This window comes from Mauremys mutica, chromosome 4, assembly GCF_020497125.1.
Source record: "Mauremys mutica isolate MM-2020 ecotype Southern chromosome 4, ASM2049712v1, whole genome shotgun sequence".
NCBI classification, from domain to species: domain Eukaryota; kingdom Metazoa; phylum Chordata; order Testudines; family Geoemydidae; genus Mauremys; species Mauremys mutica.
Window position 1 is genome coordinate 94,520,403 of NC_059075.1, and position 26,631 is coordinate 94,547,033.

Below are 26,631 nucleotides of genomic sequence, written 5' to 3' on the forward strand. Positions count from 1 at the left end.
GGCGAGTGTCCCAGGCGGGGCAGAGTGGAGCAGCCTCTGCTGTGGGGCTGGTGCAATGAAGCCCGGGAGCGGCTGGGCCGGGAGCTGCAAGAGGGGTCCGGAGCGTGGCTCGGCTGCACAGCTCGGGGCCCAGGAGCAAGGGGATGGGGGAGCTGGGAGTGTATTGGGGGTCAGAGCTGAGAGTTGGGTGGAGACGGGGCGCTCTGGCTTTTTTTTTTTGTTCCACCCCACCCCCCGCGTCCCGATATTTGCTCCCCCCTCCCCCCCCCCCGCGTCCCGATATTTCATGTTTGTCATCTGGTCACCCTAGGAGGGACAGGGGACGGGGCGCCTGCCGGGGTCCCGACTGCCGGCCCCACTCAGCCTCTGCCGGCCTGGGGTTCTGTTCATTCAGCCAGCCGTGCGCTGAGCGGGGCTGGCGGCCAGGACCCCAGCTGGCAACCGCGTGCCTGGCAAAATCGGCTCGCGTGCCAAAGGTGGCACGCGTGCCGTAGGTTGCCGACCCCTGGACTAGTTAGAAAACAGATGGAATAACTAAATAGGAGAGCACAGTGGGTCTAAATAGGTACATCTACACTGCAAGGAAAAACCTGCAGCACTGAGGGTATGTCTATACTACCCACTGGATCGGCGGGCAGCGGTCGATCCAGCGGGGGTCAATGTATTGCATCTAGTCTAGACGCGATAAATCGACCCCTGAGCGCTCTCCCGTCGACTCCTGTACTCCATCGCTGCATGAGGCACAGGCAGAGTCGACAGGGGGGCAGCAGCCATCGACTCACCACAGTGAAGACACTGCGGTGAGTAGATCTAAGTACGTCGACTTCAGCTACATTATTCACATAGCTGAAGTTGCGTAACTTAGATCGATTTCCCCACTCCCGCCCCCCCCAGTGTAGACCAGGCCTGAGTCTCAGGGTCTGGGTCAATTGACTCGGGGCTGCAAGGCTTGGATTGCAGGGCTAAAAATAGCAGTGTAGATATTACAACATGGGCTGGAACCTGTGCTCTGAAACCCAATGAAGGGTAAGGGCCTAGGAGCCCAGACTCTGGTCCAAGCCTGAATATCTACTCTGGTATTTTTAGTCCTACAGACCGAACCCCATAAGCCTGAGTAAAATGACCCAGACTCTGAGATTTAGTATCGTGGGTTTTTCTTTTCAGCATAGACATACTCAGATATGTACTTCTGTGAAGACAAAACTCAGAGCCAGGACATCCTATCAAGAAAATTGACTTCAAATGTGTCATAATTACAGAAGTGCAGTATGGAAGAGAAGCAGTGAGAGTTATGCAGTATTAAACCATCTGTGGATGCAACAAGCCAAAGCAAATGACCTCCTTGAGAAGCTACCTAGAAACATAAATGGTATTTACCAGGACACATTGCCAGTAATATAAACATCTGGACTGAAGTCTCAGTGTGGATGTTAGAATTAAAAGGTAATCGAAAGGTTTATATGCCACCTGTAAGAACTTTGCTTAATGTCTAGGTGTGAATGTTAAGAGACCTGGAAAAAATATTACAGAGTTTGTGAACATTATCAGGTCCCGTTTTTACGTGGACTAATGTACATTATAGCCAAATGTGGAGGGTTTTCTCTTTTTGTTTTAAGTGGGAAAGGGACTTAACTGCAATTATGTAAGAATGGCCATACTTTGTCAGACCAATGGTCCACTTAGTCCAGTATCCTCTCTCTGAGAGTGGCCAGTGCCAGGTGCTTCAGAGGGAATGAACAGAACAGGGCAATTTCAACTAAGTTGTCCTGTCCCATCTCCAGGAAGGGAGACTGCCAAAGCTGTTTAAGACACTGTGTGATATAAGGATCCACAGACTTTTTGGAGGATGTAGGGATTGTTTTTTTAACATTTAAGTGAAGTGGGAGAGGAGGATTCACATTCTTTTTTGGCCATGGGAAAGGACAGAGAGATAATAAGTAGCTGAATTATTTATTATTTTCCAGTAGGTCTTTTTAAATTATATCAAATCTGTGATAAATTCAAATATTCACCTGTATACACTACCTTATTGACTCTTACAAAGTAACTGTAATTGCTTATAGAAAGTTATTTATTGCTTATGGAAAGTTATTTAACACTTTTCAGGTGTGCAATCATCAGTAGTTAAGATATGAGATAACAGGAGCCCTCTACTGGGAAATTGATAAAAAGGAGGATTAAGAAAGATACTGAACACTAGGTGGAGCTATTTGCTTGCCATTATTATTCTTCCCTAACGTTAGCTCTATAACTGTCTCAAAAATTAATTGGATTTAGACAGCCTGCTCAATGGCTGTACTGGTTTACACATTACATTTTATAATGCTGCACAAAGTTTACAAATGCATTATTGAATGCCTTTTAAAAATATTTAAAAGTTATTTCTGTTCTTGTGAATTCATGGCATTATTGTACTAGAGAAGACCTACAAGGATCATTTCAGTCACAGGACGCAGTTGTTTTCAAAGGAGGGGAGATTGATTAAAGATGAATGCTATGGCAGACATTAAAATACACTGCTGCTGCAGAATGTTCAGTATACATTGAAGAATAAATTTTACAAGAATTATTTTGAGTTTTAATATCAAGGACCTGTTCCCGTTCCTCTCCTCTTTCTCATAAAAGTAAACTGAAGGTATCCTTTTGTATAGGAACAAAATATACCCATTCGAGTTTTCATCCAGGATATTTCACATTAACTCCACCAGATTTGTGGGGGTTTGTGTTTATTGTGGTCATTCTTCTGCAGAGGGGAAAAAGTCTTGCCAAGGACTTGGCAAGGAAGGTTTTTGCAGATGGCCTAAAATGTAGTGGAACCACTCCCAGCAGGCCTCAGGGAGGTTTGCTAAGACTGTATGCAGGGCGCCCACAGAATTGAAGGAGCTGTTGTCAGTAGATCTTCAAACTGGACATGCTTTGGCCATAAAAAAGCCTGTTCAAAGAGGGACAGGGTACCAGGCTACTTCTTCTAATCAGACACTATGGGTATGTCTACACTGACACTGAACATCTGGGAGGTCACAAACAACATTCCACTGTTTCTGCTGGAAATCATTTCCCAATAATATTAATAAGGTTTCCCCATGACTCAGTTTCCACACAAGCATTTCTTTATTAGTCCAAAAACCACTTAATGTTGGTTACATCGAAAATACAAATACAGTATAAGCATGTCTCCCCCCCCAAATTCTATACCCTAGACACCATACAATCGTAAGCATTGGCCAAAATACTTAAAACAGGTTCAGGCCAGGGAATTACATTGCATGACTCTAGAGATGTAAGGAAAAGCTCTAACAAAGAACCCCTTAAAAAAAACTTGTTTTTATACATTCTAACAAACAAGTAATGTCATTGCTGGTTATTGAACCTTAGCTGCAGTCAGCTGAAGGAGTTTAGGGCTGCACTCTGCTTTCTTCAATGTTTTTTCCTTTATAAGACTTTCACACATTTTTTGGACTAAGCATTTCTAAACAATTATTTACTGCACCTGGTACCCCATTAACCAGTTTTTCTTTATTTCCTAAGCCTTAAATAAGATAACACCAGTATTCCAAAGGCACAAACAATCCTTCTTTCCTGTGAATTCATTCTTTTTGGTCACATGCTTTGAGCCAATTATTCTTGCTAACATCCAAACTCAATTTAAAACCATAGTTTGCTCAGGTCTAATCTGGTCCTATAGTCCTACAGCATCGAGAAATGGCAGGGGGAAAAACTGTCACTAAAACTCAGACAAAAAACAGTGTGACAGAATCACTGTCTTTTGGGTTTCCTGCCTTGTTTTTGCATAGGCTCACTTTGAGAAGCAAGGTTCTGCTGTCTCTGAATAAAGTTCATTGTTATCAGAGAGAAGCAGAGTCCTAATACACTAGAGTCACAAAGACAGTGCTGTATTTCCACTGCTGTAGAAAAGAAACAAGCTATTCTTAGTGAATTATGGAGGGATTACTGGAATGGTAATTAGCCAAACAGAAAGAGTGCAGGGATTCAGGACAGCTGAGAGAGAGAGAAACAGTTTCTCTATGCCTACACTGGGGGAGAGTCATGCTAGAAAATTGTAACTAACATGTTTTAATGAACATGACATAAAACATGACTTTGCCCTAATGTAGTCAGGAACAAGTAGTGTTTAAAAGTGTGTTAACTGTCTGCGACAAATGGACTGATCACAATTACCCAACATTTTTAAATATGATTGTCCTTATACACATTTAGGGCAAAATCATATTTAACATAATGTTAATTAAAACATGTTAATAAACATGTTTTTTAACATGACACATTTTCTTACTGTAGACATGACCTGAGGGGCCAGGATTTCAGAGCACGGCTTAAAGAGGTCTGAGAAAGGGACTGGTTTCAGCATTGCACAGTTGTGGTATTTTGTTAGTTCATAACTATATTTTAGGGTAAACACCTAACTTAATTATATTTGAAATGCTCCCTAGGCCATTTAGTGCTCACCAACAACCCATCTGCCTCACACCCATATCAGAACTGTATTTTAAATTATTTGGCCAACTCTGCAGCCCCATGTGATTTAGTCAACTTAAAACCTGCTTGAAAGGAAACCTCAGAGTTAACAGAGCGGCTGAGCAGAGAGGAATCTAGAGAAGCCAGCAGTAGGAAAGATGAGAATCAGGTTCAAAAACAAGTCAAAATCAGTGCAAGATCTGTGGGTTCTGGCCAATTTTACTTAGTTGCTAGCGTGTTAGAGATATTTAACCTCACTCCCCCTTTGCTCCCTCTCCCATACTGGACAGTTTCCTTCTACCAGTCAACTCCAGTTCTTTGCCCTGGTATGTGCTTTATGGCTCCTAGCGTGCAAACATTAATGCAGGAGCTTAACTTAATTTTAAGCTCATGCATAAATGTTTGCAGAATTGGGCTATGTTAGATGATTAACAAGGAACAAAACACCAAACAAAACCATTAAACCTTTTGGTTTTACACTAACTGGAAGGACTTCTTAAAATGACAGATAATAATAAGAAGTAATTAGAATTATGTGGAATCATAACATTAAATATTTGAGACCATTCAAATGGATGTGAGATATAATCTGATACCAGTCAATATCCTTCAGTAGTTCAAATATGATTTTGTAGTACAGACTAACTGAAATTTGTTTTTAATTACATCATGCACATTACAACTACTTAAAACTTCTTGTTGTATTTTCTGCTAATTGCCGACTTTCATTTAATCATCTCCTTAGAAAAATAACATCATCAGACACACTCACCACATGGAAGCTGTATTTTTCATCTTTTTGAAGGAGCTGTGTCGGTGTCATGCATGCTCAGTGACCTATTTGGGTGACAAAAAACAAGACAATAGATATTGTCATCAGTCTCTGGATCAGCAACCTGCATGAAAGGGACATGGTCAGTAAACACTAAAGACCTGATCTTATCATATTTTATATGAGGCTCAGAAACAATCCTAAGTGGGAAAATTATTGTATTAGAAACCAAAATAAGCAATTCTAATATAAGTCACCTTTATACCAGTATAACCTGGTACTAGCATAAATATGTTGGTAAAAAAATCACCCTCCTAACCAATAAGTTATACAAGTAAAACTTTTTAAGTGCTGACCGGGCCTTACTTTGTTTCTATATCTCTGGAGACAAACAGTCCAGTTTTTTTTTCTAGATCAAAAGTTTATAGCCATAGTTTAGTTACTCCCGGAAAATTCTTGGTACAGAATAGTAGTATTGCAACATGAAATATCACCTCAACAAATATTTGTTTGATAACAATGTTCTTCCAAATTATTAAATTTAATTATTCCATTTCAGCAATAACGTAGTGGGGATATTTGCAAAGGCACAAATAGCAGTGCAGAATTGGGTGCTAAACAGCCATTTGTGCTTTTGAAAATCTTTTCCATACAGTGCATTTCTGCATCACCTTCCACTCAAGGGCTCAAATCACTAAGGCTCTGATCCTGCAAAGAGAGGGCTACAGAGCTCATTACAGAATCAGGACCCAAGGCACTAGTAAGGAAGCCCATGCAGATACCTAGATAGATAGACTTTACCAATATTAATGAGTTAAGGCTCAACACACTGCTGAGAGGTAGAGAAAGTCTTAATGAACCCATTTTACAGACAAGGAAACTGAGGCACAGAGTAGCAATGATCACAACTTGTCCATTGTCACACAGGGAGTCAATAGCAGAGCTCAGAGTATGTCCAGATTCCTGCCATCCCTTTGTAACCAAACCCTGGTATAAATATTTTGGTTGGGGTGATAGTTTACTTTTATAGTTATACTGGTACAACCTCCAGCATGGATGCAATTATAACCAGTCTAAAAGTGCTTACATTGATGTAGTTTATTACCCTTCCTGTCTGGAAGTAAGCTACACCACTGTTTTCACTTTTAAACCAGTACAACCGCAGCCAGGCTAAGGGGCTTGCACCGCGTTAACTACACCACTAGAGAGGTACAACTCTGGGTGTAGACGAGACCAAGGTGTTGGCATTTTACTGCACCTATGAAAGCCTGTTTAACCAAATACTTTGTAGTGAGAAGCGTGGAAAGTTTGCACGCGAATGTAGCTACAACTGCCCCCGTGTGCAGCTAGCGACCCAAGGGCTGCTCTGAGCCCCTGCTCCCGTGTGCCCGCGCCCCAGGGAATACCTGCCCCGAGGCAGCGCCGCCGAGCCAGCGCCCCGCACTGCCTCCCCCCCCGCTGCCACTCCAAATCACGTGGGAACAATAGCCGCCTGCCGGTCCCGTCCCCAGAACCAATGGCGCTGGAGCTCGGACTCGGGCAGCCGGACTCCACTCGCCCTAGGCAGCGGGGCGCAGGGGCCGGTGCGCGGCCAGGGGCGGCCGCTGCGCGCGCGTCTCCTCCAGCCCGGAGAGCGAGCAAAGCGCTGGGCCGGCCGGGGCAGAGCGCGCACGCCGAGGGGAACCGGGCCGCTCAGCTCGGTGCCGCCGGGCAGCCCCGCGCCTGCCTGGGCGGGAGGGAGCAAGTCTGTGCTGTGCCCCGCCAGCAAACGGTAACTCGGCCAGTGCGGGCTCACCTCGGGGGGCGGCTGGGGACGGGCTGGGCTGGCGGCTCCTCCAAGACACCCTTAGCGGTTCTCTCGCCCGCTGTGCCCTGAGCAAGCCTGGGGCTGCGCGTGCGACGAGTCTGAGGGGCAGCTGGGAGCCCAGACCGCTGCGCTACCCCGGCCTCTGCCACTGACTGGCTCTGTGTCCTCGGGCACCTCACTTCACTTCTCCATGAGCCCAGGGCTGCTCTCAGATTAAACACTGGTGCCAGAGCGGGGTGACTCACTTAAGTGTAACGGCCAGCAGTAATCCAGCCTTCCGTGGCTCAGTTTCCCCTCTGTGTAAACACCCATCTCACAGGCTGTTCTTGGATGTATTTGTTAATTATTTTAAGGTGCTGTAAGTATTTTGTTAGAAGTGTGCAAGGGTTTTAAAAATCCCTTCAGTCATATGAGTGTCTGTAAATTAAGTGCAAAGCTGGGATTCTTGCTTCCTTTTTTGTTTTGTTTCGTTGCATTATATAGGGACTTTAGTCTTTCACCAGTAATATTGAGACATTAATTTTAAATGAAAATGACTCATGAAGAGACTCCCTTATGCATGTTTATTCTTGTAGGGTTAAGAAGGCTTTAAAACGGAATTTACACTGGTGGGTTAATAAACTAGTTTATTGACATAAGGCTGTTGATTCAGAGTATGTGCTGTCATTGAGTATATCCTGTTGCAGCCAAACTTAGTTAAGTGGAAGAGAGGAATGTGCATATTGTTGCATGAACTGCAATTCATAGCACTGCTGTGCTTTCAGCATTCAGTCCTGCTTTGTTTGTTTGTTTGTTTGTTTGTTCTCATCATTGTAAGAGTGAAAGAAATCTGGATTCAAGTATACTTTACGTAATGTGGTGTGGAAGTGTTTATCCAGTGACTAATTCAGAAAATAAGTTACCAAAGGGAATAAAATAGCTAAGAGGACAGACACCATGTATGGAACAATGGGGGATAACATATTATTATGGATTATTTTTTCACCACACAACAGTAGATCAATTCTAAGCTCTCAGGAACTTGACTTTTGTTGTTTCTAAGACCTCATCTACACCTAAAAATTAGGTTGATCTAGCTACATCACTCATAGATAAGGCTATGATTTAGTCACCAGTATTTTTAGTAAAAGTCATGGACAGGTCATGGGCAATAAACAAAAATTTACAGCCTGTGACTTGTCCATGACTTATACTAAAAACACCTGTGATGTGCAGGGACCTGGGAGAGTGGGGGGGAGGGCACCCGGGCCCAGTGGCAGTAGCTGCCAGGAGCTGTGGACCGTGGCTGCTCCGGCTGGGGGCCACCAGAGCAGCATCTGGTGTGGCTGTCCTGGGGCCACTTGAGTAGCTACCCTGGAGCCAGCTGCTGGGGTGGCCCTGGGGTCAGCCACACTGGCCCCTGCATAAATCATGCAGGTCACATAGCTAAACCGACCTAAGCCCCGATATAGACACTGCTAGGTCGACTTAAGAATTCTTCCAGGGACCTAGGTGATGTCTCTCAAGGGGGTGGATTTACTATAGTGGTGGAAAAAAATACTCTGTCACTGTAGCAAGTGTCTACACTATAGTGGTGTAGCTGCAGCGCTGTAGAACTTGTGTGTTAGGGTACATCTACATATATTTGCAACCTGGGAAGATATGGGAGGCAAGAGTATGGGGTGATGTCAAATGATCTCTTATTTCATGAGTGTTGACTTTGCTTAGGGCTCTATCAAATTCATGGTCAATTTTGCAGTCATAGGATTTTTAAAATGGTAAGAGAAAATACATTAGACAAACTAGTGGATATGAGCGTCTGGGTAGCTAATGTTTAATATCAAGTTTAGTGAGACACTCTTTCCTTAACCTGTGTATTAGATAATTTTAATATTAGCTTTAATAAAAATATTAATTTGTCTGTGGTGTGAGATTTGCATTAGAAAACACACTATAATAACCTGATAAGGTTCTTGCATTGCATTCAGTTCCTGCTTGTGGTCTTTTTAGGGAAACGTTCTTCTCTTCTCATTTTTCTTTTGGTATTAAGAAGCCGCGGTAAATAATTGTGTGTGTTATGTGTATATACCAACTGACAGCAGAACAGCTTGATTATGAAACTTTTACAAAGAGGACAGAGTGGATGGGATGGGAAGTAATATTTACAGGGCGAACAGTAAACATAACTTCAAAAAGCACATTGAAATCAAAAGGCATTGAGGAGTTAATTTAGAAGTGAGGAGAGGCCAATATTATCAGTATCTGAATTAAATATCCTAAAGCCCACAACAACACAGGCATGATAGCCTGATGACCTGAGAAGACAGAACTGGTGTCAGGCTGCAGGATGAAACTCAGGGTAGAGTTCTTGAACTGAATTTGCAGTTGTTAGAGTAAAGCATCACAGTACCCCTGTAATGTAGGTTTTGCCCCCATTTTGGAGGTGAATCAGGAAAAATGGGGCTTCTATTTCTGACTCTGCCACTTAATCCCCAGATCATAAAGCAAACAGCAACCACTTTACTTATCAATGAGCATCCACACCGGGATTTAATATGCTTTAACTTCATACCTTTAGTTAATTTGTCTTAGCTCTCCTGAGTGTCCCCATGTAGACAGCCCCTTAGCTTGCAAACTTTTCAGGACAGGCACTTTCTCTTAGTATGTTTTGGCAGTGACCAGCACATTGAGGTCCTGGTCCTGATTGGGGCCTTTAGGTAGAGCCCAGCGTGGATATAAAATGTGTATCCGCATCCTATCCATGATCTGCAAAAGTGGTCTGTGGATATCTGAGGATTTGCAGGACTCTACTGCAATACTAATAAATAATAATGAGAGGTAAAGTGACATGTCCAACGATGTATGGCGTTTCAGTGGCAGAGACAGGATTAGAACCCACAACTCTTAGTATGCTTTAGCCACTAGTCATGCTGCCTTTCATAAAGGAAAAACCTGTTTAAATACAAACCTTATAGTGACGGTGATGTGAGAAGGAAGGGAAAAGTGTGTGACAGTTTAATATGTCTACTTAAATATGATGTAGTTAGTGGCTTATGAAAGCTTTCACACATCTAGAGAGCAAGACCATTTTATCAGATGTCTGTGTTTATAGTGGGTTAGGGTAAAGAGAGGTTCCACTGGCCCTGAGTTGCTTCCTAAACTGAGTGTCAGACATTCCAGTTGGGAAGAAGCCACCTTTGCTTTTCACTTGTACACAGCTTACGCTGGAATGATGAAACTGTATGGGTGTAGCTCAGAGCCCTATTGGAGCGGGAGAAGTTGCTTGGCAGAGGAGTAACATCATTCAAATTACAAATTAAATGAGACCCTTGCACAAAGTGGGAAAATGTTTCCAAGCCATCCATCTGTTTGTTTCAAACAAATGAAGTCCCTGATTCTGCTGATCTGTGCAGGCATAGCCCTGTTCTTACATGAAGCCCCATTGCAGTGGGGCTCTCCTAGGCTTGAGTATTAATCAGTTTACAAGATTCAGGGTCTACAACCATCACCTCCTTTTAAATGTCTGTTTTAAGTTTTTAAATATAATTGAGAGCATTCAGTATTTATCCAAATAGAGATGATAGTATTTTCCTATATTTTAAAGGTTTTCTTTATTGTAAAAATACATTCCCTCATGCCAGGTGGGTGAGGTAATATCTTTATTAAGAACTTCTGTTGGTGAAGGAGACAAACTTTCAAGCTAGACACAGTTCTTCTTCATGTCTGGGAAAGGTACAGGGAGTGTCACAGCTAAATACAAGGTGGCATATATTGTTTTGCATAAATCATTAACACATATTCTAAGGGACCATTCAAGGTGAAGTGGCCCATTAACACCTCTTCAGTCATAAGACAAAAGAAAGGGGTTAGTGGGATAGAGATTGTTGTAATAAGCCTTAAATCAGTGTCTTTATTAAACAATGAGTATCTAATGTCTAGCAAGATCTCAGGCTCCTCTTTTGAAGGTGTTGTGCAGGTTTCCTTTGAGGAAGAGGACTGCGAGGTGAGAGATGGAGTAATCGTTTTGTGAAAAGTGCTCACCCACAGGTGATAGTGTTCTTGTCTTTTATTATTTTTCTGTGTGAGTTCATTTGAGAGAGCAGTGATTGTCTTCTTTCACCCATGCAGTTGTTATTGGGGTATTTAGTGCATTGGATAAGATCCACCACATGTGTGACAAGCTGTATGAAGGATCACAACAGTATAAACATAGGCACATTCTCATTAAATGCAGTTTATCACACAAGGCCTCTCTGTATTTTCTAAAGTTACACAATAGTAACTTGGAAAGTAAATGCACTACGATACAAAATAACCTGCGATGCTCACAATTTGCGGGAAAGATAAAAGGTTTCAAAAATGACTTCCAGAGACATCACACAAAAGGGGTTACACCATTCAGATACTTGTAGCTGTTATCATGTCCTCCCCCTTGCCATCCTTGACTTCCCAAAATAGTTGAGTAGCCAAGTTATACATATTTAGTTTTTTTTTAATCTCTCAAAATCCAAGAATTTCAGCCTGCAATACTTTTTGTTGCTCTTCTCTAAATTCCCTCCAGCTTGTCAATATCTTTCCATGGTATATTAAATTTTCTGTGCTACATCAGCTTGCCAGTTTATTTTGAGGCATTGCCTGAAGCAGTAATTGAGATCATATTTTTCCCTGGATGATTAGCTCTTTGACTTTATTTGATCCCCCACAACTAAGGAGATAAGATATCTTTGATGGATTCTGACTGCATAATTTCCCCTCTTTACAGTATAGTAGTCCCTGTCTCCTCCTCCAGCTTTTATGTGGATGCATGTTCAACAACAAAATGAAGGCACTTCTTGTAGCTAAATGACTATTCCCATAGATTTTTAGCTCAGTGTTTTTATTTACATTCTTTTGTGTTCTTGTTACACTTGGTGCAATTCTTTCTCCTTTGTTTGTGTGGATGTTGTGCACTTTGTTTTGCTATAAAATCTTAGTAGCACTACAAATCTATTTGGCAATTCATTGATATATAGAAGCCAATGAGCACAAGAAGCTGTAATTGCAAAGATAAGTTTTGTTTAAAAACAACAAAATCAGCAAAGCCTATGCAACTTTTAGATCAACTTGCCTATTGCTTGTTTTATATTGATGTTTTGAGAAGTAACCAATTAGGAATCCACAGAACTGGCAGTATGGAGATCTGTGTTCTGTGTCTCAGGTTTGCCATTTGTAAAACAGATAATATTACTCTGAGGTAGTGGTGGGTTGATGTAAGGCTTACTTTTTTAATATTTGTGTATGCCCTATGGCTAGAATCTCCAGAGGACTCTGCTTACTACTTCCTCCATTCCTACTTCCCTGTGTAAGGCAGGGATCGGCAACCTTTGGCACGCGGCTCACCAGGGTAAGTATCCTGGCAGGCTGGGCCAGTTTGTTTACCTGCTGCGTTCGCAGGTTCGGCCAATTGCGGCTCCAGGCCAATGGGGACAGCGGGAAGCGGCGTGGGCCGAGGGATGTGCTGGCTGCCGCTTCCCGTAGCCCCCATTGGGCTGGAGCAGCGAACCGCAGCCAGTGGCAGTTGCAATTGGCCGAACCTGCGGATGCGGCAGGTAAACAAACCGGCCCGGCCCTCCAGGGTGCGTACTGTGGCGAGCCACATGCCAAAGGTTGCTGATCCCTAGTGTAAGGGGTTGCCACAAAGAGCTTTATTTACATAGGCTACCTACCCACAGTTGTGCTTGTAACACCAGGGATTTTGTGGAGTAGTGGACTCCCATAGAAGCATACCTTGTGGCAAAGAGCTCGTTCCAAGCAGCTAGGACACTGATCAAGGGTTCTATGTGCAGACAATACAGATTGAGGACTTTGTGCTGAGAGATGACACAGAGGACAACAGCAGAGCTGAGCAGACTCTGGTGAGGCCCTACTCACTCAGCACCTTAATAAAGCTGAATCGCTAAAATGGGTTAAGTTGTGGCACTCCAGGTTAGACCAAACAAGCCCCCTCCATTGGGACTGGAAACAGACCTGCAAAGAGACACGTAGACTATACGGCTACTCTCTCATCCAGATTCTGAATGGGGGTCAGTCGATTGGTGTGGCAGGAGCTATTACCTGTGGGACAGTCTCACCTCTGGATAGGAAGGGAGTTAGATGGACCACTGCCAAAATTATTGGAGTATTTTATTCTTTATTTGCATTTATATTCTGTACATATTTATACATCTGTTTAAATGAATTTCCTTGTCTGTACACAGTCTGAGTGCTTGAGATTGGGGCAGTTCTGCCTGTTAAGCGCACTTGGGGATGGTGCATTTAGTTTCCCCAGGCCTTTTTGTTTCTATTAACTGCCTGGCAGAAGCATTAAATTTGTGAAGCACTTAGTATCCTGACTGGAAGCCGATAGAGAAGTGTAGAGTTTAAATCCCATGCATATTGGGTACTTGACTTTTTCTGCCCAGTCAAAGGGTTTGCAGTAGTAACAGGTGAAACTCTCAATTAAATTTAAAACTACCAAACACTGATGATGGAGTAATGTGTTTAAGCCATAATATATGGCACAGGGACAATAGCAGATTTACTTCTGCAATAACTAGGTGACATTAACTGAGCTAAAATTATTCACAGGAGTGAGTATAAATCAAGCACATCTGTTATCTTCTTCCTTTCCTCTTTTTCCATTTCAGAGTTGCTTTGTTAGTGGAATAGTCATTATAAATCATATCTAGTGCTCCAGTCCTGCTCCAGCCCTCCTGGCGCTGAGGGAGGCTGGGACCGGCACTCTGGGGATTGTCTGGGACAGTGGCCATGGTGGGGAGGGGGGAGTTGCCTCCCCCAGCAGGCAGTTCACATGCTGCCCATGTTCAACATCCAGGAACTCTGGTTAATAATCTTTGGGAAAGTTGTCCACTGCTACATTACAGTGGCTTCCAGGTATAAACACAAGTAAATCAGTCAGCATTTATAACTCAAAAATATGAAAAGACAATACCTTAAATTTTAAACCCATTTTGCAAGATTTTATTTAAAAGATGAGCTTTGTGCCATGCTCTGGATGCTAATAAACTCTAGTTTTGACAGTCCACTAGTGAGAACAAATTCCACAATTGGGGCCCTTCACTAAGAACACCTTCTTTCCAGTCTGCAAGAGTGAGTATCTAAAGATTGTCAACAAAATCACTTATTCTGATCTCAGCCATCGTGCTGGCATATAGGGCTGTATATAATCATAAGGTAAGCCAAAGTAGCCCATGGAGCACAGGTTGCAATGGACTCTCATCCATCTCTTTCAACTAAGCAGGTAGGTGGTCATATTCTGCAATAACTGGAACGTCTGAGAGATTTTAAAGGATATCTTCATGTAAATCCCATTCCACTAGTCCAACCTGGTGCTGTGGATGTGCTTATAATTTCTGTGTCCTGTAAAAATAGTGGCTGTATTTTCTTTCTTTATGATTATATTGAGGAACTGAAGTAATTTTTTTGTTTCAATAATAACGTTTATAGAATAATAACATTTAGAAGGGATGTCTGTCAAATTTTGGCATTGGGTATTTGACATAACTTTTTTTTTTTAAAAGCAGGTGCATAAATTAGGCTGGATTGAGGCCTAACTCCATTAGTGCAGTTTTATACAATCTCTTGACTTCTCTGGAGACTTCCTTTCTGTACTTTCTCTGGTATTTTTTTAAAAATAAAATTAAAAGTAGTACAGTGCAGAGCATTGTCATTTACACATGGATACGAATACATAAAAACAACACATGGGGTACATAAGCTATTTCCATGCATGTGTAGAGAGAGATAGAGTCATGTTTGTTTAATTTTTGAAGGCCATAATGCAGAAATTGCAATTATCACAACAACAAAAAATGAAAATATTGCCCGGAATTAATCTTGTCATGATTTTCTTGGGACAATAAAATCAATCACTTTTGGAATGTAAAGGAGACAATTGGCTATCTGCCCAACAATCAATCAAATAATGGGGAAAGCCAGGGATTCCTTAAAAACTTGGAACAATCATTTCTATTATTTTCTTTCCATGTGAGTTTGAAGATGTACTATGCAAACTGCTGTGTATCTTTGTTAATAACCATGTTCTTTAAATAGAAAATTAGAAGTCGAAAGCTTGATAGTTAAGGGGACATGTTTTCTCAACTGTAATAATATACACTGTCTGTGCTAAATTGCATCATCCATGTGAAATGTGAAGTTGTCCAAGATTAAGGTGGAGGATTAAGGAAAGAAAGCAGCTGTCTATCAGGAGGAGGAAGGGATCTTTTGTATGCTGGCCCAGAAATTAAAAAGGCTTATGGTAGCCACGGAGAGTGGTTAAAGCTTGTGTTTGGGGTGGGAAATGACAGACCAGACTACTGAGAAATTGCAGTGTGCTGGCAGCGACAGTGCCTGAACTCCTTATTGGAGGCTAGAGGCATTTTACAAACTACCCAAGGATGTACTGCTAAGCTAGTGATGACAATGTAAAGCAACTGGAGTCTGCATTAGGAGAAGGAGGTACAGATGGCAGACTTGGTTTTCTCCCCTAGAATCTCAGGATAGGCTCACACTCATTGAGGGTGGAGCTGCTTCCTGGGGTCAGGGAGCCGCCATAGGTACTGAAGAGGCAAGTGGTGGTGTGTGGAGAGAGCAGCAGGCCTAGAGACTGGTTCTGTGGTGTAGGCAGCAGCAAGTGCTTATCCACAACCTCATATGTGATTCTTGTGTTAATTTGGAATAGTAATAGAAGGTTTATGAATATTCATAGTAAATGAATCACACACATACTAGGTCTTCATTTAAGAGTTCACCAGATTGTGTGCAAGTGAAGTAAGTACAACAGATAGGTTCAATCTGAAATCAATCTGGATTTCAAACACTCTCAACATTGGAACTGGGATTTTGATTCATCCAAAATTTAAGTCATAGGCAATCTGCAAAAATCAAAGCTGGACACTCCTGAAATGCAAAGATTTTTTTTTTTTAAATCAGGGATTCCTGCTTGGGCCCATCTTTAATTACTCACTTATACTTTCATACGAGAACATCACTTTGTCACTCCATTTGCACAAATTTCTACACAAAAATACAGCAGAAAATTCTTAGCTATGACAGAAAAGCCTTTATCAAATTTGAGGTGTCTTTAAGAAACACTGTGAATTATGGTTTTGTTCCAATATAGATCTTGTTAACCCAATTATTGTTTGCATGTTTAACCTGCATTTGGTATGTAAATTGAGATTGAAGTAGTCCTGATGGTAGAATCTGCTTTAATGATCCATAATGAGAACATCTTACTTTATTTCACTAAGATTTATGAATATAACTTATTGTGATGATCATGTATTAGTGTGATATAATAGGTCGCCAAACCAAAGTATTCTGGTGATATCTGGAGATAATGCTTTGTCTAGAGAAGACCTTGGAGTAAATCCAATTTAGTAAAGAGATAAGAGACCATCGTTAAGAACCTCATGGAAACAAAGGTTCTGCGTTTTGCTGAGGTAGCCATTGTACAATACAATAGCAGTGTGTGTGGTGCATATTCAGAACTGTTATTCTGTAAAGAAAATCTGTTCATATTTGAATTGCTATTATCACTTAATGCAAAATTTCTATCTAGCATCTGTAGTATAGCGTTCCCTCTTGTGTAATTTGATGGCCTTATTAAATCCAGACTTAATGTTAATTGGTACTATTAATAAAAATCTCTTGTACCACATCTGTAGAGGCACAAGGCATCCTTTGTAAAATCATCCTCACTGTGTATTATATGAAGGCATGGATCATTTGAATTTATAATAGTATATGGGACTTGTGTGCCTCTTCACAGAATTCTCTCTACAACTAGACTTTTCTGTCTTTTTTTATCTTCTCTAAGCATCATGTTTATTTTAAGCTTTTTTTGAAGACATAAGAATGTACAAAATTAGTTCCAGGTTGTTGTTCAGTGCCCTTTTTTAATATTAATGTAGTATAATCTGCATGAAATACAGACTTTGGATTGTAGAATTTCAGCACAGAATTTGTGTTGGTATTAAAACAGAACTTTTTTGTGCAGGATGGAAGTAACAGATGGTGTCATTTGTCCTCAGTTTCAGCACTCTGACTCCTGAATTGGAAGAGTTACTGCCTATTAGAAAGGATGTAAACCAAAGTTTGACAAGCATTTCCACTGTTAACCTCCTCCCTTCGAAATAACATTCTCAGCTACTCTAAACAGTAACTATATTTTCTTCTATTTGTGCAAGTGTCTGGGAGGTTCGCCAGCCTTTAAGACGATAACAGATCTTACAATTGTTAAATTGTTCTGTTGTGGAAAATAACTCATTGAGTTTGGGGTGTGAGGGAAAAGGAGAGTAATTTTCAGTTCATAATTTGGTTTAATCCAAAATCTTTCAATAAGACATAATGTAATGGGTATGATTTTCCTCTCACTTATGCTGGGTTTATGCTGTAATAAACAGCATTCTTTTTTCTAACACAAGAAATTTCACAAACCTAGAATTAAGGTTGCTTGAGTGTATTTTTTCAGTGTGCAAACATTAACTAAAAAGGAAGGAAACCATTAGGAAAGAGTCCATACAACATAATACCAATCTGAGTGTTAGCCCACTTTCATCAACAATCCTCCATTCAGATTTCTGTGTATTTACATTATAACTCTAAAACAATCGGATAATATAGTAACACACTCCTAAAATGCCCATAACCAATTGTATTCCTATGTACATTTATAATGTATAATTAAATAAAAGATAAATAGGTTGGAGTTAAAGTTGTGCACTGCAATGTAATTTTTCAGTTCTTTGAGGTGTACAGTGAGGATGACAGCATAGTGCAGGGTTGGCCAACCTGTGGCTCCGGAGCTGCATGCGGCTCTTCAGAGGTTAATATGTGGCTCCTTGCATAGGCATATTAGGCATACTCAGAGGCTGGAGCTACAGATGCTAACTTTCCAGTATGCTGTGGGGTGCTCAATGCTCAATCCTCCGCTGTGCCCCAGGTCCTGCCACCACTCCACTCCTTCCCCGGAGCCTGCCATGCCCTCGCTTCTCCCCCCTCCCCACCAGAGTCTCCTGTGCATTGCAAAACAGCTGATTGCGGCGGCAGGAGACATGGGGAGGGAGGAGGAGGCGCTGACTGGCAGCACTGCCAGTGGGCAGGAGGCGCCGGGGGCTAGAGGGGGTAGTGGATGGGGGGCTGCTGATATATTACTGTGGCTCTTCGGCAATGTTCATTAGTAAATTTTGGCTCCTTCTCAGGCTCAGGTTGGCCACCCCGGCATAGTGAATTGAAATTGAATATGTAAAGAGCACATTTGAGTCAGGGTCGAAGAGTGTCATGATTGTAGTGGGATATAGCTTGGAGACAAATATTTTGCTGGGTGTGACTGTTTACTGAAAATGTATTTCCTTTTAGCCCTTCCATTGAGAAGAAATACACTTGAGCAACTTCAATTCAAAGTTTACAAAGTTTTATGGGTGGGAATTTCCTAATTAATCTTTTCATATGTGTAAGTAAGGGGTTGGGACAACCTGCTGGGGTTCCCATAATTGTGCGCCACTGTTACCCTTCTCAGCCTCAGCAATGAAAACTCTGCTGCCACTAAGATGCGGATTAGCTCCTGCTTGTCTGTCCTGCCAGCAAACTCTTCGGGACTTTGCCAGTCCAAATCTTGCCTAGCAGGTAACAATCAGTGAACCCCAATTCCCAAGTTCTCCACAGATGTCCAGCCCTCTTACTCAACACTCACAGAGGTTATTAAGTTAGCTGCTCCTTTACAGAGACAATACACAGCAGTTTATTAACTGGTGTTAACAAACCCCCGAACAAAGCACTGAAGTTGGTTTATGGTAAAAGTAAACTGTATATTAACAAAACAGCACAGTGTATTAACAAAACAGCATAGGTTTAAGTCAGGGGTTCTCAAACTGGGGGTCGCGACCCCTGAGGGAGTCGCGAGATTATTACGTGGGGGATCGCGAACTGTCAACCTCCACCCCAAACCCTCCAGCATTTATAATGGTGTTAAAAATATTAAAAAGTGTGTTTAATTTATTAGGGGAGGGTCGCACTCAGAGGCTTGCTGTGTGAGAGGGGTCACCAGTAAAAGAGTCTGAGGCCCACTGGTTTAAGTGATACCAAGAGGAAAGAATAAAGATTAAAATGGTTACAAACAAACAAAAGTAAAACATGCTTCTAAGGCCTAAGGCTTCTGAAAAGTTAGATTGACCCAGCTACATCACTCAGGGGTGTGAAAAATCCACACCTCTGAGCGACATAGTTAAGCCAACCTAACCCCCCAGTGTAGACTGTGCTAGGTCAGTGAAAGAATTCTTCTGTCCACTTAGCTACCACCTGTCTGGGAGTTGGACTACCTCCACCAATAGGAGAATCCCTCCTGTCAGCATAGGTAGTGTCTACATGGAAAACACTACAGTGGTGCAACTGCAGCATTTCAAGTGTAGAAAAGCCCTAATTCTAAAATTTAACTTCATCAGCTATAGTTCTTTTTCAGGATGGTTTCCATACTTACAGCAACTTCTCCGGTGTGACTGACTGTTCCAGCCTTACAGAATCGAAGTGTTGGTGTTTTAGTGATCCACTTCTTGAAGAAACAAATGGGTTTGCTTCCCCCCAACCCCCCCCCCCCCCCGCTCCCTTCAGAGTCCAGTAAACTTTGAAAGTTCCTTTCCCTTTCTGGGTGTAGACACCACACCCACCGGTGTAGACTCCATGCTGGTTCCTCCTCCACTGGTGATTTTTACAATGCAAATGATACCTTCCTGCGATCTCTGATACCAATGAGTAGCCCATTGAATTTGGCCACATCTGGTATGAGATGTTGGCCTCTTTCCTTTTGTCTGGAGAAAACCTGTGTATCAGTTCCCCCTGACTTGCCTGGGTTAAACACATTTTAGTCACACATAGTCCACAAGTTCTTTATGAGATAAACATACATACATCAGGTAAGAATATTAATGATCAGTGAGTTATTAGTTTTCCAGTGATATACTGCATGCCACCTTTTGAGTAAATATCATGACAACAGTGTGCCATCTGGCATTTGGGGCATTCTTAGGGCTACAGGGGTAGGAACTGATGCATATATAGTGTGCAAATTGCTTTTTAATAGTTAAGTAGTACCTTACATTGAAGTCAAAGGAGCTGCTTTTGAAGTAAGATTATATCTAACAAGAGTGAGGGAATCTGGATACAGGCATATGTTAGAGGAGAATTGGGCTCAATATAATAGAGAGATCCTTATTTAGTCAAAGGAGGGACAGTCTGGTGTAAGGGATATAAATAACAGGTTTTTTTTTTACTAGTTATTTACTATTTTCATACAGTGAAGAGAAGCTTATCTGATGTGGAGTACAAAAGTTGACTGAATCTTATTTTCTATTTAAATGGCATTTCCAGTTTTTAGTCATGACTTGGTTACCAAAAATCTGAGAGATGGGCTTGCCATTCCATACAGGAAAGGCATGTGTGTTATGTATAACATGCACATGCAAATTATTACTGAGCAAGATCATGGTCTGTCCTATTCGTCCACAATGTGGGTTAACCATACAGGGCATGGCGTGTGCAGGGACGGTAGCCTCCAGGCTGGGGGGGGATCCGTTAGCATGGGGCGGGCTTTGCCCACCCCGTTTCCCGGAAATCCAATAGATACATCCTGTGTCATGAAGGTGAGCAGGATGTGTGTGTGGAATGGGCAGAGCTTTCACTCTGTCCCTCCAGTGCACTAATTAGCACAGCTGAGCTGGAGTGATTGGGGTGGAGCGGAAGGTCTGCACTAGAGAAATAGGGTTGTGGGGGAGAATTGTGATTTTTGGAATCACAATACTATTTCTGGGACAGTGCAACTATGTACTGCCCTTGCTATGAGGCTAGATTGAGAGTTTATTCTCAACTATTATTATTTTGTTTATTGTCATATTGTTCCATCTAACTGTGTTATAATGGGAGCTGGATAAAATTGGTGAAAAATATTTTGTCAACAGTTAATTTTGAACCCCAGAAATTGTGTGTGTGGGGGGGTGGGGGGAGTGTGTGGTATTTTTGTGAAGCTTTGGGAGAATGGACATTTTCCACTTCCAAACTTGGCGTGGGGGCGGTGAAAATTCACCTTTGCTTGAAAACTGACCTGGTGAAATTTTTTCCTTAATTAGATTAATTAAAGTAGCCTTTTTTTCTTTTATGTGTGAATCTGCTATCCTGCTGGTGGTGACAAAATTACAAACAAATTATGATGTTTCTTTTTCTTTTTTTAATAGCAAAATCTAGTGCAATTGAAAGAGATTTGAGAAATTTTAAACAAAATTGTAGTAAATTTTCCCATGTGGCTCTCGCCCAGCAAGTAATGTTTTACAACCTTTACAATTTGAGTGTCTGTTATGATTTTTAACAAGCCCCTGGCTGTTACAGTGTCTTATATTCACTAAAAACAGTAAAGTAAAAAAACAACTTTGGGTATGTTTTTAAAGAATGTTTGAGTGAAAGAGTCTAGCTAACACCAAAAAATATTCCATCTTCTTTAAAAAAGAATCTAAATATTTTTATGCAGCTCAAATTTTAAAATATCTGGAGATCATGTCATGGAGAGTTCCATGTAGTTCCATATAATCCTTTCTCTCACTATACCCCAATTCGCTTCCACTTTCCTGTAATAACAAGAACTACTGTGTAAATGTAGCATTAATACATATTCCTAGGGAAAAAAATATAAAATTCATGTGAACATGGATTTGTGGTTAGAGTGGAAGGAAAACAAGTTTGACTGGACCTGAGGCATGTTCTGTTCATAAGAATTGCGGTGGAAATGAGACACGTCATTCCCATATGAGAACATATTTATTAACGCCTCCATTGTGCTCCAAAGATTTCAACTATGTATTCCCCAGAGAGATCAATTTTATTTTCTCTGAATAAAGTCTTAACTCTTTTGCAAACAATGGTATATGCACAAAGCATTCTAACAGTAATAGTGATTGATTAATTGACTATAAACTTGAAACGTAGTCTCTCAGAAACTGGATCCCTTATAAATGATTAGTTTTGTATAAGTGTTCTGTATTTCAGGCTTTCTCTCTTGGGTGAGAAGTAAAAATGTTCTTTAATGTAGGAAGTTGAATGCTTTCAAAGTAACTTTATCTGATATTGAAAAGAACAATACATGCATAGACTGATCTAACAAGCTATAAAATAGAACATAGTGAAAAGGGAAATATATGGTGCTTTAGCAAGCTTTTGTAATACATATGGGAAAATCTGTTCTAGCCTATGAATATCTTTTGGAGGATTTGTAAGTGTACTCAAAAAGCGTTTAATAGACAAGTACATTAGAAGTCTACAATAGCCATTTACCTCTTCTACATTTGTTGCAGTTGTGCCTGATAAGTGTTATATTTTATAGTACAGGAACTCCTCACTTCGGCTATGGCTACACTTCCACTTCAAAGCGCTGCCGGGGCAGCGCTTTGAAGCGCTAAGTGTAGTCAAAGCGCCAGCGCTGGGAGAGAGCTCTCCCAGCACTGTCCGTACTCCACCTCCCTGTGGGGAATAACGTACAGCGCTGGGAGCCGGGCTCCCAGCGCTGGGGCTTTGACCACACTGGCGCTTTGCAGCGCCGCAATTTGCAGCGCTGGAGAGGGTGTGTTTTCACACCCTGCTGCAGTGCTGCAAATTTTCAAGTGTAGCCATGGCCTTCAAGTCGTCCTGGTTAACGTTGTTTCGATGATAAGCTGCTGATCAGTTAGGGAACATGCTCGTTTAAAGTTGTGCAATGCTCCCTTCTAACGTCATTTGGCAGCCGCCTGTTTTGTCCACTGCTTGCAGGAAGAGCAGCCCGTTGCAGCTAGCTGGTGGGTGGTTGGAACCACGGTGGACCGGCAGCCCCACTATCAGCTTCCTGCTCCCTTAAGTTCCCTGTGCAGCAGCTGTCCTTCCCCCCACTGCCATGTACTGCTCCTGCCCCTCTGCCTTTTAGCTGCTCCCAGAGACTTCTGCTTGCTGTACCGGGGGAGGGGGGAAGTGGGGGACTAATGTCAGGGTGTCTCCCCCTCCCCCCTGCTCCTGTACCCCGCTTACCCCATCTTCCATAGAGCAGGGGGCACACAGGACCGGAAGGGAGCTTCTAGGTAGTAGCTGCGGGTCTTAGGTCTCAGCAAGCTGATTTTGCAGTGTACTTAAGCCTGGGGTCTGCTACTTAAAGGGAAAATGCGCATTTTTTCTCTCACACACAGGGTGTGTGTGTGTGTCTCTCTGTCTGCCCTCCCTCTTTTCCTGCTGCCTTGTAGAGTGTTGTGAGAGTTAACCCTTGAGGGCTCAGTCAATTGCTAGTTCATTTAGCAGTAAGGCATTCCCTGGGAAATATCCCACCCTCTGACTCCTCCACCTCAACCAAGCTTCACAATCATCATCACTGTGTACCAGTATTAAATTGTTTGTTTAAAACGTATATTTTGTGTGTGTGTGTCTTGTCTGGTGAAAAAATTTCTCTGGAACCTAACCCCTCATTTACATTCATTCTTATGGGGAAATTGGATTCGCTTAACATCGTTTCGCTTAAAGTCACATTTTTCAAGAACATAACTACAACGTTAAGTGAGGAGTTCCTGTAGTTGTAATCCAGCCTAAGAAATAATGAACTGTTGTGAAAACTGAGTTGTTTTTCAGTTTGCTTTGTGGCTATATTCCCTGCTTTTGTTTGGACGATGTCAGTTTATTCTGTTTTAGTTGGTAGATTACATTGTGGTTAATTCACAAGAGTGTGAACTACTTGCACAGTGAAGGGTTGTGAAGTATCAAGCTTGCATTTATTTAAAATTGTTGTTCTTGTATTTAAAATGAAGCAATTTTGCAAAAAACATTTAAAGACCAGAGAAAGTCCATATGCTCAGACATATATTTTGGATTCTCCGGTTCTTGAGGCCCAACTTGGAATACTTATGGCCTGATTTTTTTTTTCCAGAGGGGCTGAGCACCAAAATGCCAGCTTAGGTCACTAGGACGTGCAGGTGCTCAGCACCTCTGAAAATCAAACCTTGTGTCTAAAAATTGAAGCACCAAAATTTAGTGGATACTTATGCAAATATAGGCATGTACACTGCAGACAACCATTTCTTATAAGGCAAATATTGGGGCATTTAAATTAATCCAATAAAATATATGGTACTTTTTTCCCCCCCAATTGGGCAAGTCAAGACCTTCCTCCTTGGCAACAGAGGTCTCTGGAAATAGCGTAATTCTAGGTGGGGAGTTTGTTTTTTCTGTCACACACCTAACAGATTTTTTGTTTCATTTTTTTCAGGATTAATAAAACTCTTTTTAATATCTCTACTTGGTGTTCCTGATGTCATTTCACACTCATTGAGCAAAATGTCTCTTCTGCACTATTACTGTGAACCAGGGGTAACTTCATACCTTTTATAACTCAGCTGAAAGCTAAGTCATTCTTGATTGACACTAGTATGAGAGTAGACTTTGGCCCAGTTTCTTCAAAACATAATTTTTTTTCCACTTAACTCTCTCTCTCTTCACTGACAACTTCACTCTCCCTTTCTGTTTCCCAGTCTCTCAACCTCAGCAGCAGTAGCATCTTCTCTCTCCTTTCTCATTCCTATCTAGTTTGGGTTTGGTTTGGTTTTGCTGTTAAGTCATCTGGCTTCTTCCAAAATCCACCTTTTCCTCATAATCTCCGCTATTACCTACATCTTGTTCATCTTTCACTTTGGTTACTCTCTTTCCACCTTGACCTCCCCATACCTTTGTCTCCAGCAGCCTACCCAAAATACTGCTACTCCAACCATATCACTCCCTCCACAAATTTTTCATTGGTTTCAGTCTCTTACTGCTTCAAATTCAAATTCCTCCTCCCCAATGCACCCAAATCATCACTGATCTCATGTCTCACTACTTTCCCTCTTGCTCTATGAGATGGGAGAGTAGGAAGAAATGAGAGCAGTTCTTTAAAGTTTTCTCTGTGTTCAAAGGTGTTTTCTTTTTACTCTTCATCAAACAAGTCTGTGGTCTGAAAAATTGATCAGTCCCCCTATTTCAAAATTACTTAAACTTTTAGGATTTGTAAGTTTGCCACAGGAACAAGAACGTTGTGAGAAAGCTGAGCAACATCTTAGAAAGAGAAGCCAACTGGTAGCTGTTGAGGATTAATTGGTTTTGCGTGCTCACTAACAAAGAATCATGTTTTATTTTTGCTTTCTCTTGCTAACTAAATCCTGTAGGTACAGAGGATAATCAGTGAGTGTATTTTTATTGTTAATATTGAGATAATGTTGTTTCTCTGTGAAACGACATGACTTTATTTGCAGTAGGACCAAGCACCACTAGGAAATTTTCATATGTTGCTGAAAATCTCCACTGGGTCAAATCTGCAAATGCTCCATAGGATATAATAAATCCTGTTCTACTAACTCTTGAGTACCCCCTCTGGTGTCATTCTGTGCCACAGCTCTGTGCTGCAGGGTTTCTATCCATCCTGTAATGACATTATTCAGCCAACTTAAAGTAATATGAAAGCTCTGCTTTATTTATCTTGTCTGTTAATGCAGGTTTTTTTTAAATCCATTTGCTGCAGAGCTGATAAAGTTCTACTAATTTTGTAACAGTGGCTGTGTACTTTATATTCTGCTAGCATGTACATTAACAACTAATTTTTCAGTTTTTTTGTTGTTTTTTTTAAATTTGGCTGCAGAACTTTGGGTGGGGCTGGAAGTAGAATATAGGTATTCAGGCCTGAAGTTTATTTATGGGGGGGAGGGATAGCTCAGTGGTTTGAGCATTGGCCTGCTAAACCCAGGGTTGTGAGTTCAATTCTTGAGGAGACCACTTAGGGATCTGGGGCAAAAATTGGTCCTGCTAGTGAAGGCAGGGGGCTGGACTCAATGACCTTTCAAGGTCCCTTCCAGTTCTAGGAGATTGGTATATCTCCAATTATTACCTATTACTTTTAACAAAAAAATATTTTACATTAGTTTGGCCTTTTCAAGTTAGAGGCAAAATAGTATTTGACATCAAATACTTTATTTCTCACTATTATGATGCACCTGTGAGTTTTTGACCATTCTGACATCTCTTTGGACAAGAGTTCTCGGGTCATTACTATACAGAGACATAGGGCTCCCATTGCTGTTTTCCCAGTGCTAGCAACCCTGGGAGCACTAGTGTAGAATGACTGCTGAGGTTTTTACTAATGTTGCCTGACACTGGTCAGAACAGCTCTAGTTATCTTGCAGCTAAAAATGCTGGCATCTGGTGTATAGTGTCACGTTCACCCCTGGAGCTGCATTAGTATTAAAACAGTGGTGGAAGGTCTGCACGTGCATGGTGTTTTGCAGATAGAAAAGAAGATATGATCCCAGCCCTGATGAGAGTGCAAGTTAGAGTCACACCTGCTGGCACAGGGAGAGGCAGATTATGGCCATGGCTACACTTTCAAATTTGCAGCGCTGCAGCAGGGTGTGAAAACACACTCTCTCCAGCGCTGCAAATTGCAGCGCTGCAAAGTGCCAGTGTGGTCAAAGCCCCAGCGCTGGAAGCGCGGCTCCCAGCGCTGTACGTTATTCCCCACAGGGAGGTGGAGTACGGACAG

General features: G+C 41.7%; 1 protein-coding gene across 2 annotated transcripts in view; it reads left to right on the forward strand.

The window, feature by feature from the left end:
- The first annotated feature begins 6,795 nt into the window (after positions 1–6,795).
- PPFIBP2 (PPFIA binding protein 2) overlaps positions 6,796–26,631 on the forward strand; it is a 202,817-nt gene continuing 182,981 nt past the window's right edge. Inside the window, exon 1 of one of the 2 annotated variants that reach the window (XM_045016715.1) lies at positions 6,796–7,019. The gene's annotated coding sequence lies outside the window, so the exon portion shown is untranslated. The remainder of the gene's footprint in view (positions 7,020–26,631) is intronic. The other variant, XM_045016719.1, reaches the window with a different exon arrangement.